At 45.8% G+C, this 13,166-nt stretch overlaps 1 long non-coding RNA gene across 4 annotated transcripts in view; it reads right to left on the bottom strand.

Moving 5' to 3' along the window:
- The window catches only part of LOC109528068 (uncharacterized), a 36,228-nt gene that overhangs the window by 17,337 nt on the left and 5,725 nt on the right, over positions 1–13,166 (bottom strand). Inside the window, exon 4 of one of the 4 annotated variants that reach the window (XR_002170637.1) lies at positions 1,896–2,267. The exons of 2 other annotated variants lie outside the window; for them this stretch is intronic. This is a non-coding gene — a long non-coding RNA (uncharacterized LOC109528068). One more of the 4 variants, XR_002170636.1, reaches the window with a different exon arrangement.

Here is a 13,166-nt window from a genome sequence, read left to right as displayed (position 1 = left end):
CCCCGCTCCACACTCCCTTGCTGTCACCTCCTGGTCCTCCCGGGCTGATCAAAGGGAGCCATTTTAATTGGAGCCTTTTGCAGGCTAATTGTTCCCTCTGTTGTAAATCAGCCGCTGTTAGTGTGGCCGCATCCTTGCTAGCAAATCGTCTTGGCGCTTTCGTCTGGGACTCACCCCAGTTGGCGCACCCTCCGCACATGCATACCTAAATAAATTTTATATCTAAAATTGTTGAAGCCACGTAACTTCTACAATCACACACCAAAGTTACCAGCCCCCACCCCCCAAAAAAAACATCCTTCATAAAGTTAGCACACCCTAACAAAAAGAAAATCTTTTATGAAGCTACGCACCCCTTTTACACCCTTTTATATGCTCAATAGAAAGAATTGCAGCACACCCCACACCTGAAGTTACGCACGCCCATCAAAAATGTGACGTAGTGGTCCCCCTCAAAAATAGAATTTCCCACATTTTACCCCACACACCCACTTCTAAAGCACCCAAATTTGGCACACTCCCCAGAAAAGGCTTTCGCAAACTTTTTGAAGCAACAGCCCCCCTTCTATTTCTCAACACAATCCACACAGGTTCAAAATAATTATTTTCCCAAACTGAGACGTACACCACTTTTATCATCCCCAACAAAACTGGAGTCCCACCCCACGCCCCTCCAAAAAAATAAAAATAAAATAAAATAAAGCATTTCCCTTCCTTTTTAAGCCACGTTCACCACTTAACATCACTGCAAAGTTGGATCACCCATCCCCCTCCCTACAAAAAAAGACCTTTCCTTCGAATCCTAACAAAATTGGCATACCTCCCGACAATAGCTTCTAAAGAAATTGTTTCCCAAACTTGTTAAGACACCCTTCAACTTCCTGACAAAGTTGGTGCGCACCCCCCACTTCTTTTCCTAAATCCCGGTCGTAAAAAGTAACCAAAGACGGTGTCGGTGAGGCTGTGCGCTGAAACGTTAGCCATGTCCGCTAAGCTTGACATCAGTCAACAACTCAGCGCACCCCCGATCGCGTTTCACAGATTAGAGCGCTGACGTGAACGAAATTGAGCGGCGAGGAGTTCCCAGACATGTTTTAATGTGCGGCAGCACACGCGGCGATTGAACAGCTGCTGTCCAATGTCCGATTACGGGTGACTCCACAGGACGTGTCGCGCTGCTTGTAGTCACGCACGACGGCGGCGGTTTTGGGGTCCAAACGAGCGACCGATCCGGATCGCTTTACGCTTCCTGCCGGTCAGCCGGGCCCCCTCCTCTGCCCCCCCCCTCCCCTCCCCACCCTCAAAGTTAATCCCCGAAACGCACTCACGCGTACCCTCAAAGATCACTTTGGGTGCCTTTCATTTCCACGTCAAAGTCATTTCAGACTTGGTGAGATTGAATCAGGTATGAGCTTCCAAAGAGCATGCGCGTTTTAGTGGATTGCTGTGTTTGTCTGCGCTCTTTCAAATTGAGGTTTTGCTAATCTGCGCCGTTTGAAGTGACTTCACAGAGGTGCTGAAGAACGCCTTCATTGTCCAATCGACTCCCCTATGAAAGTTTGCTGTTTACATCCGGAGACCCTCCCGCCATCCGGGTGAGTGGCGGCCAGCTCAGGGCGCTGCAATGGTGCCCCACTTTGGTCTTATCGATCGCATTGAAAAGGAGCTACTGTTATCTTTTGTATGCTCCATTTCATTCTCGATCGGAGAACATTTGCATCGATATTCAAATTTTTTTTTTCCTTTTGTATAAGAATGAAATGAAATTACGTGTGAATAGGTGAACTGCAAATATGCTGACGTCCACTGTTACGGTAGGGTCGCAAAAAACGCGAACTTGGGTGGAATTGAGCAAAAGGAGTTTATTAATGCAAAAAAACAAAAAAAACGCAAGACCGCCAACGTATAACAAATGACTCCGGTTACAATAAGCAGGAAAACAAAACAACCCAAAAACGCTTGATAATATAAACGGAAATAGCTTGTCGTGAAAAGACAAGAAGATAGCCAAAACGCGAAGGATACAAAACCGAGACGAAGCTTAACAACAAAAATACTTACAATGACGAATGCAAAAACAAGGCGAGAAAATATGTGACGTGAAGGAGGAAGATCGTCTCCAAAATTCAACACTTAAAGACAAAATCATGAGCAAGGCGAGGAATAATCTGACAGAGACTTGGCAGCTTGGAAGTCCTTCAATACTTGTCTGATTATGATTGGCAGCAGGTAGGCAGGCCGGAGGGCCAACCCTCCTCTGCCGCCTGCTGGAGACGCACCAAAACAAATTCGTGACATCCACAGTACATACGGAGTGACTGATTGCTGGATTAATTGAAGAAACCGTTTTCAGGATCATCATCAGGCTCCTACAGAGCTTGCCGATGAACTGATCATTTGAACCGGGTGTGTCGCAACAGGGAGAGATGGAAAACATGCGACTTTGACACCGTTTGGTTGAGCTTCTTCCTGAAATTTCACCCCAAAACCCAACATGGTTTACATTTTGGGGGAAGTGTGTTTCGGGAATCGGTGGGGGTTGCTTTGCTTCTACCTAGCCTCCATTTTGCATCCCAGCACTCACCCCCTCCCTTGGGGTCCTATGGAGAAAAAAAAAGCTGTGAAATTGAATGCAGGGGGAGTCAGCGGCACAATGCGGGGAGTGTTGCATTTATCTCCATACGTCAACTGAGCTCTCGCTTGAGTTGACGACACACTGATGGATGCTCAAGGGCAGCTGCTGTTTTTGGGTGGACAAAAACAATCTGGTTCCAACAAACCCAATCCCTGAAAGAAGGCCTTTGCGATGTGCGCATATTTCGATTGTGGTCTTGAGTAATCTCAAAAAGTGACACAGGGATTGGCAAACGCTGAAGTTTATTCGGAGTTCATGAGGGTTTTGTGTTTTATGGCAACTCATTCAACTTTGTCACAAAATCTCATGCATTTTTTGACTGTGAGTTGTTCAAATTTTGTACCAATTAGGCAAAATCTCAATGAAGTCTGTCTTGGAAGCAAAATTATTGACTTCCTGTTACTTTTTCTGGCATGGCTTCTCAAAACTTTTTTGTGGGTCCACTCATGATATTCAAGCCAAACAAAAATTGCTAAGGGAAACTGTCTTAGGATGGGATTGAATGTTCACACACCCACATCATCAATGGACCTAAATCTTCAAATTATTGAATTAAAAAAAAAACACAAAATCAAAACACGATGAGGCTTTATGTTATGCGACCTAAATCTTCAAATTATTGAATTAAAAAAAAAAACACGAAAAATCAAAACACGATGAGGCTTTATGTTATGACCTAAAATGGCGGCCAAGAGTGACTCGTCCATATGGCGGCCCTTTCCCACCACTCCGACCTCCTCGGTGACTCGTACGGACCCAAAGTATTTGGAAGCAGGAAGTGAAAAGCACACCAGAGCCCGTCCACATCTGGATCCGGGCGGCCATCGCCGACGCTCGGCCCGCCATGAAAGAGAAACGTCGAGGCGGACCAAAGAGAAATGAGCGAGCGTCAACTCCCGGGGGGAGATGAAGCGCTCTTTGTTTCGCATGGGACGAGCCCCACGAATGCGGATGCAAGCGCGGCCATCGGGGGAGCTTCGAGTGTTACGTCGGGGAAAGTCCAAACTGCTGCGGTTTTTGGATAGGGGCGCTTAAAAATCTGTCCTTAAATGGACCACAGCTGGCTTTTGTGTCTTGGCTCCTCCAAAGGCCCGAATGGATTATCGGTTGGGAGGGAAAAGATCAGGATGTTTGATTATTATTATTTATTTTTATATATTTTTTTTAATCTCATGTTTTCAGATTAACCCTTTCATGCACAAATAATGATAACCTGTAAACTGATAAACTGTCCACTGTAGTGACCGCTGTCCCTGAAAGGGTTTAAAAAAAAAAAAATCTAAAAATGTGGAGATACTGTTCATGCTTTTGACTGGATAGTGACAAGTACATTTTCATTCCATTTAATCTTGCACGGGTTCGCCTTTCTAGACTGAGTTTGGGTTTCAAATAAGGTTGAGGTTTTCAAATGATCGTTTCGGAAAAGAAATTCAGATTAAGTTGACCTGGGTTAGGGTGTTGTGTTGGGGTTTGAAGTTTCCCCGAATAAAACTCAAATTTGGACTGAAAATGAAATGAAATTGTTTTTTTTTTTTTTTTGCTCCATTAATTTCTCTACAGAGTCCTTGAGGGCAAAGGTCAAGTCATTCGAGTGATGCTAATGCGCTGTATTAGCCCAGGGCCGTGCATGCATGGCTGGGGGGGGGTCACTGTTTCAAATGCAAATGCACCCCGCACCTCTTTCTTCAATTTCCACTTTCAAAGAAAAAAAAAACTTTCCTCAGTGGCAAAGCTTGTTAAAAAAAAAAAAAAAGCCAGAAAGGGTGAGCCCCCGTGGCTTCTGTGGAAAAGCGTGAAGAAACTCCCCTCCCAGTACACTTTGTTTCACTGTGTCATAGGAAGGACAGGTAGTAGCATCAGCGCACGTCAACTCAATAGATCTCGTGAGATTTTAGTTCAGTGCGGATCTCGAAGTAGGGTTTCAAGTCTGGGTCAGGATCTTCGATTAAGAATCCAGCCAGGGTTTGGCATTCCAATAGGCTTTTAAACCAGAGGTAGGGTTTAAAATAAGGGTATCAAACCAGAGATAAGGATTCATATTCGACCCACTTGAGCTGCCAAGCTGGTGTTCCAAACAAAGTTCGGATTTTAAATTAGGGTTCCAAGCCAGGGACAGGATCGGGCATTGACTTGTTTCTTTTTTTTCTGATTTGTATTTTACGCTCTCTGAGTTGTTTGAACACAAAACGTTACTTCAAATAGAGCCTGCACCAAGAAGGACTCATGAGCACACACACACACATTGAGTATCCTTTTTATGAGTGTCGTGGGAGGCTAAGGCCTGAGAATCGCTGCATGTTCTCATCAAGCAGAAGAAAAAAAAAAAAAAAGGAAAGGGAGCATAATGGAAGAAACAGACACGCACGCGTTCGTGTGTGTTGCCCTTGTGTCATCCTCAGACCGCAAAAACGTTCAAATGGACGACCTCGACTTTGTTTCCTCAGGAAAAGCCAAGCGGCACGTCGGGCCTTCGCCCCGTCTTTCACGTTCACTTTTATTTTGTAGGAGTTGTCGTTTCCTTTGGTGGCGGAAGCTTCACTTCCTGCCTCCTCATCCCCACCTGCCTCGCGATTGCCGGTGAACGAATATTCCGTGTCCTTCATCTGTCAGTCTCGTCTTCTGTGTCAATTTATTCATTTGAGAAAAGTCACTTTGCCCATGCATCAGTGATCACGTCAACTCATTCGTCATTTCCTGCCCGTCTATATTTAACCAATGTACCTGTTGGCGTGTAACCGGCGTTACGTTTGTTCACAAGCGGAAAGCGCCGTCTCCTGTCAGCGTGACGCCGGGTGACGTCGTGTTGAGTTCATCTACATACAGAGCGAGTGTATGGTCGCCATTGCAACACAGCCGTCATTAATCAGAACCATGTTGCTAATATGGCGACAAGTGCTTTGAATCCCGCGGTGACTATATTCACGTTGCATTGTTTGATAATCCCTCCCCGCCCTTTTCTCCAGTCGCCTTCGCGCACGCACACACACACACACACACACACACACACACACACACACACACGCACAGGCGGCATGTAATTGCCTCACTGACAATGCATTAAAAATGTACTGCTTAAGTAATCATGGCAGATCAGATCGGGATAACATTTCAATTAGCTCGTCGTCGTCTTATCTTTTGCCGCCTGCGTACAGAACAATTAAAACAGCACGGCGACAGCTGCTCGTGTATGTATCTCATAAATCGCCAAATATTGAAACACACACACACAAAACGAGGGCCTGGAATTTGTAAGAAGAAATATTGCAGCAATCACTTGAACCAAAGAGTTATTGTTAGCCTTCTTTGTAAGCATTCGCGTTCATTCCTTGCCCACACTTTGAAAATCGTTAACCACCCACACTGCGGGCTGTTAGCACTGTTTGGACAGTTTGACAGAACGCTACCGACACGTGCGCGTAAACACCATAAATCAAGGACGTCTGCGCAATGACGTAGTGCCCTACGATATTTTGCAGCATCATGCTACACGTGCGCTTATCGCAGTGGAGTACACATTGGAAATGACAACACAACAAGTCTGAAGTGTCGAGAATTCATTGGAGGAAATTCGCTGATTTTTTTTGTTGATAGCTTAGCATGTAATCCGGCCCAAGATGGCGGCCTTGGGCTGCAGGAGTTAATTGGCTACGCTTCAACACAACAGCTGGCGCTTCATGCCACCGCCGCGGCCCCCCTGCTATTTTTTCTCCAACCCACCCGTAGTTTCTTTTTTGGCTGTCCCGTCTCTCCACCGCCGCATCGCCGTGCATTTACGCTTGACTTGTGGCAGCTTTTGTCCAGCGACTGGGAGGGGCTTATGTTTTGTTTTGGTTTGGGGAGCGGAGTGGTTGGGAGGCAGGGCAGTTCCCTGGCTCTGGCTTGCCGTTATTCTTCTGCCAAAGAAACGAGTTTGGGAAAATTCAGTCCCCAATGCCAGATTCATGCGGCAACATGGAATTTGGAAGATATGTCTATTATGAGCAGACCCGGAAATAAAAAAAAGTCTCAAGAAGCCATTTGGCTATTTTAAAAGGCCCAGTAGATTTTTCTTGTCTTTGAAAATTCCGTCCGCCAGACCATTTCACCTCAACAGCATAAAATTTGGCAGGCCATAAGACTCACAAAAAAAGTCTCCAAAAGCCATGACCCCCAAAAAATAGATTAAGTCTGCCAGAAGTTTGAAGCACTTTGTAGTCACTTTAACCATTTACAGAGGGCCTTCAAGAGCAAACCCGTCCCACAAATTTTGTCTAACCGCGACCAAATTGGCCCGCAGGCATCTATAATGAAACCCTGACTGAATAGTGAGTCATCACTTTGCCAGGATGTCATTTTTACCATCATTGGTTCCAATTTAATCGCAAACGAACACAACTTTTGAAGACAAATTTGTCTTTAAAGGACATCTGGAAAAAGTCCAAAATAGCCTGCATCAAAAGCCAAATGCCAGACTTCCCGTGTCTTTAGTGGGTCTGGTCATGCCGACCAAATTTTACATGGAGCTGACTTCAGGGGGGAACATTTTCAAATTTGCATGATTGGTTGAAATACTCTTTGAAGCACCACTTCAAACCAGAATTGGCAAATTCAAGTGTGTTTTCAGGCATGGCAACTTTGTAACTATTTTGAGGAGTCTACTCATGACTGACATGCAAATCAATTTGATGCTGCTAAATGAAACCGGCTTTGGGGATGAAATATTCAAACACCTTTGCAGTTAATGGAGTTTTGCGGCTCGCGGCCGTCAAACAGCTTCAGGTATATGCTTCAAAATTGGTCGCAATTGGACAAACGCCGAGTCAGGCAAGGAGTTGTTTTTTGAAGGACACTTGGTCGGAGTGCAGAAAAAAAAGGTTGTCTCGCAAATGTTGAAAACAGGAAGCGACGAGAGGCCGCTGTCAGTGACAAAAGTAATTGGCGAGACACAGACGTTAACTGCAAAGGGAAGTGGGAGGAGGAGGTGGGAGGAAGCACGTTTGATGGGCCTCCACGTTAAGAGTGCAAGCAGACTGTAAAACGGTGGAGACGCGGGACGCCATTAAAAAAAAAAGAGAGAGAGAGAAGCCGGGGACAGTCGGGCAAAGCTGTGCACTGATCAACCACGCGCGCCACATGCTAACGTTCCTTTCCTAGCATGCGATCCGTCCCCAAAACACCGTGGGCAATTCTGACATGGCTAAAACAATTTTTCCATGGACAAGCCTGAAGAAATCAGACGCCAAGTTGTCTTTTCTACAAAGGTGCAACGATAACTGATCGACTTTTTACATAAAGTGCAGCATAAAAACGGTCTACTTCTTGAACAGTCTGTTCAAAACGGTGCTTAGTGTGGCCACCTAGTGGCCTGGCATGCGCGTTACACTCCTGTAATATCAGAGCGGGAAACTTTGTGTGTGTTTTGTCCTCCGTTTGATTGCAGCGGGCGAGGGGGCGTAAAGAGCAACAAGCCGAATCAGCCCCCCGAAGCGCCGCGTGTTGGCCATTGCTGGGGGAGAGGTGGGAGGGGGATGAAGCGTTTTGTTTTTTGTTTTTTTTTCCCAGCAGCCCCCTTTGTGGTGTAATCAAAGGAAGTGACGCTCTGACTGCGACTCCCACCAGCACCATGGGTTAATGGCTAATCAAACAGGAAGGCTGCCAGCCACACCATCTGACCCCCCCACCGCCCACACCCCCACCCATCCCCCAGTCCCTCTCTCTTTCTACTTGATCACCTTTTGCACTCAATCATTTTCTCCATGTGATGCCTTCAAGTGCTCTTCCATGAAACTGCGTCCACCCCCCTTCCCTAGTCCAATTTTGTGAGTTTTGCCATGAGGTGAGGTTTGCGATCCAGCCTCCCAAATTCCCACCCAAGTCCCCCTCCCTTTGCTTTGTGGAGAGCAAGAGGCCAGAGGTGAAGGTTTAAAGGCTCCATGGTCCGCCCCCACCGATCTTTTCAAATGCCACATCCCATCACGTCCTGCGGAGCATTTGGGAGAACAATCCCAAAAGTCTTCAAACCCTCAAAACGTTTGAGTGTACAAGTCTTCAAAAGTATTCAAATAAGCTAAAAATTGACCATTCATCGCCCCGGTGATATGATAAACCGATTTTTCCGATTGTATGTGGAGTGTATGTGACAAAATGTAAAAATATTTTTTTCCAGTATTTCCAGTCATGCAACATTGAAACGAATATGAACAAAATGTGAAAAACGATACATTGCAACTTTCGATATTTTCAGTCGCGCAAGAGTCAGCCCACCCGCGGCTGCAATCTGCATCCCATTAAGGCTTTGCGAGAGGACAACTTCAGCAGTGCCGATTTGAAGCCATTGTGCATTCTTTAATAACAACGCACTCCATAAAGGCCACATTCCGATCGCAGCGGGAGTACATAAAAGTCAATTGGACGCCAAGAGTTCAATCGGCCACGGGAACAAACGACGTTAGCCCAGGTATTTGCTCTCGGCGCTTTTCTTTTTCACACGGCCTACTAAAGGTGGAATTTTCCCACATGTCTGCTCCGTGTAAATGGCACGCATACCAAATGGGCTTTCCCGCACAAAAGCAAAGCGCTGATATAACCAGTGGTGCTAAAAGTTATTCTTCCGATAATAAATCAAAGCTTCTGAAATAATGTGAACCATCCAATAAAGTACCAAAAAAATAAAAATAAATAAAAAAGGAAATAACATATCACAGCTGATTTTTTTTTTTTTTTTTTAAGTGCCTCATTAACCGATTGTCGTCTTTTTAGAAAAGGCTAACCTCGATAATTAGCCGCTTGGGAATCTCAAACAATGCCTGCACGTGGGTTTCATGCATCGTTCCTTTGTCCAATCCAGAATAGAAATTATTTTTGTTGTTTTCTGACGTTCATTTGCAAACTTTTTAAGGCATGGCACACTTGGTGCCCGAAGTAGAGAAAAGCAGACGTCTTTCTACTTGAAATTTTATGCACCCCGTGGGGGGCGCTCACCATAAATTCCACATCCAGTGCATGCAGCATTTTCGGAATCCCTGCTTCCCTGTGTGTTTGTCTTTTTTTTATGTGGGTTACCTGCATAAAGGCATCCAAAATGATTAACTTGAACTTCCCTTCAACGAAAGGAAGACTTGAAACCGTTCCAGCTTTTCCCTTTAGGAATGATTCATCTCGGCTAAAACGCTGACAGCCAGATGAGGCCCGGGCAGGAATCGGGGTTCACAGGTTTTGGACAGCACGACCTTGATCAGTGTGAAAGGGGTCAGGGGGGCGGGGGCGTTCCCAAATAGCTCAAACTATCCAGATGAGCACCTCTGACCTCGGGCGTGCACCCCCAACAACGGGCAAGTGAAGGAGAAGTTGCCTCTGGCTTAGGGGGACCAAACCCCACCGTTTTGGGGCTGGGGAGTGGGGAGAGGATTAAGGTACACACACAGCGCCTCCATTTTTGCTTCCCCTTCCTAACAGGCAATAAAACACGTTGTGCTTCAATAACGGCCCAATCGGGGAACCGCACCACTCAGACACCGTTTGGATTCGTAGCCAATCCCAAAGTCAACCTGCCGTCCGCCAGCCTGCCTGCTGACTCGTACTCGGGGTCAAAAACAACAATTTAAATGTCATGATGCCGTGTCAAGCTGAGGAACTCCAGAGAACCGGCTAAATATATTTCGTACCTGTCAGAAAAATGGAACTTGGCCAGTCGAGCTGAAGTCTGCAGACTGTGAACAAGTTTGACTCAGGAAACAGAATACAGCGTTAATGGTCTCGGTTCCTGAGAGGCGACGCCACGCAGCCACCAGATGGATCACCTGGCAAAACGCCCAGATGGGGTGACCCCAACAACCATTGACAACCGCCACTGCGCCATCCTGTGTCTTGGTTGACGAGCCGCTGGAACAAGGCAGACCCGCAGTTGAGAGGTAATGCCTGACAGGCAATGCCCTCTTCAGGAGACATGGAGTATGGAGCTTGTCTCTGTGTGGTTCCAGAGAGGTAGCAAAGCCGCAGTTGGGGAGGGGGGGGGGGGGGAAAGACCCCATGGCACCACCCACTGCGAAGGACCCCTACTTTGGTTGAGAAGCAAAGCAGTGGTCTTTCATCCTCCAGAAACGAGTAAACCCCAAGTTCAGAGGTGGTCCTGTCCAAACCAAAATGGACACGAATCCATCAAAATGTTCTCCTGATGGCTTGAACAATCAGACATGGACTAGGGAGTTAGAAAAATTTAGAAACCTAACAACGGTAGAACAGGTTTAGGATAATTTATCCTTGATTTCAGTGACACCACACCATGTACTGTATTTTCCACACTATAAGGCGCTTCGGAGCATCAGGCGCACCTTCAGTGAATGGCCTTTTACATTTAAAAAATGTTTTCATATATAGGGCGCACCACATTATAAGACACGTAGAATAGAAGCTACTATAGTGGCTGCGGTTGCGCTATGCATCCACATGTTGCTGGAATGGAAAATTAGGACTGAAGAGCAACATACTCAAACTATGGGAGTCAAACTTCCCATAAGATATTTTCTTGCATTGGAGGTTGTTACTGAACAACTCCTTCGTTATGAAACTGAGGTTTGGAATGGTGGACTCGATAAGAACTGCTGCGCTGTTATTTGATCGAATAGGAACGACTCTGGAAAACCTCCTTCGTCTTTTACCTACATAGATGTCAATTGACACACACGTTGGGCCCAGGCTTTTTCTTGGGAAAGTCAGGAGTATTTGCCTTGAAACCCAAATTCAGTGCACATCAGATATCAGAACTGAAAATATTTTTTACTGCAGCTTTGACGTTAACTCTGTCACTTATTTTCTTGTTTAAGTCCCCATTTGGACGCTATCCTTGAATTTATCTTGACTGATGCTTGGTTTCAATAATTTAATCTACAGTAATTATTTTGGCTGATTTTACTATGATTTTTGCAATGTCTTAATATATTGTTTCTCTTTCTGTCATGCTTTTAATGTTTTATGTACCGTATTTTCACAACCATTCGGCGCACCGTATTGTTGGGCGCAGTCTCACTAACGGGTGCTATTTTGGTATTTTACACATAGACAAAACGCACTGTATTATTGGGCGCAGTTTTACAGTGGTAAAACATACGCCAGCTTAAACATACGGCATGCGTGCACGCACGCTAAAAACACGTTAGCTTGAAGCATACGGTAGCATGCTAAGACATACGGATACACGCTAAAAACACGTTTTTAAAAAGGCAACGGAAGCAAAACTGAGTTCAGTTGCATTTTATTTAGCCAGCTTACAATGTACTCACGTTTTTTGATTGATCAAAAAACGTGAGTACACAGTCGAACAAACGTGAGTACACAGTCGAATGGTGACTGTGGAGACGCTTCTGCCGGCTGCTCTTTGATCAACAATCCACCGCTCCAGTTGGTCTTCCAACTCGGGCCACCTCGCCTTCTGTCCACGGAAACTCAGCTTCGTCTTTTTGACTTGGCGAAGCTCGTTCTCCTGCTTCCTCCATTTGCGAGCCATGGATTCGTTGACTTGAAATTCTCTCGCGGCTGCTCGATTCCCATGTTTCTCCGCATAACCGATGGCTTGAAGCTTGAACTGAGCTTTGTAGGCGTGTCTCTTTGTAGAAGTAATTTCGGGGGTTCTTAGAAACCAAAACCGAAGTTGTTTTGCAATAACGCACATATCCACACTTTATACAGGTGCTGGTACCTGCTAGGGGCGTGCCTTTAGCATCCACTTACACGTCCACCCTTCACTCATTGGCGGACTTCTTCGCCGCATGCCTGTCCTCACTCACGTCAGCCTTTTCTTTCTCTCTCTCTCTCTCTCTCTCTCTCTCTATTTATGTTTATATATACACGCCCACCCTTCACTGATTGGCCGACTTCTTCGCCGCATGCCTGTCCTCATTCACTTCCGCCTTTTCTCTATATAAACGCGTGTTGGCTCTCTGTCAGGTTTTGGTACTCAGCGCATACACAAGACGCTCCGCATTATAAGGCGTGCTGTCCACTTTGGAGAAAATTTTAGACTTTTAATGGCGCCTTATAGGTGTGAAAATACGGTATATAGCGCTTTCACAACCGCTGCAGCTGAAACAAAGCGCTTTACAGAACATTTAAAATACTACGCCCAAGAAATCAGAATATTGATCCACATAGAAGGCGCATCAGATTATAAGGCGCAGTGCCGGCTTTTGAGAAAAGTGAATTCTTTTAGGTGCGCCTTATAGTGCAGAAAATATGGAAAGTGATGTCAATCTCCCCGTGCCCCCCAATATGAAAAAGAAAAAAGTTGAGCAATGATTGGGGGCTCTGCTTCGAAGCATGTTTGGCACACGTGTTTCCCAAACAGACATAGTCTATGTTCACGGGAGCTTGCCAAAATCCCTGCCAGTCGTCAAACTCTCATATTTTTATTGCGCACCGCAGGCTGGAAAGTGAAGACGGGTGGTTGCAATGGGGTTGGGGAGGGGGAGGGATTTTTTTTTCGTCCGCCCTCGGATAAAAGAGAGGGGGGGGGGGCGTATTTTCCAAAGTGCGGTGCGAAACCGCAGGAATGCGTCGG

Source organism: Hippocampus comes, unplaced genomic scaffold (genome assembly GCF_001891065.2).
Source record: "Hippocampus comes isolate QL1 unplaced genomic scaffold, H_comes_QL1_v1.1 scaffold71, whole genome shotgun sequence".
Lineage (NCBI taxonomy): Eukaryota > Metazoa > Chordata > Actinopteri > Syngnathiformes > Syngnathidae > Hippocampus > Hippocampus comes.
The sequence above is the reverse complement of the archived record's forward strand: the minus strand, read 5'-3'. Positions and strand labels throughout refer to the sequence as shown.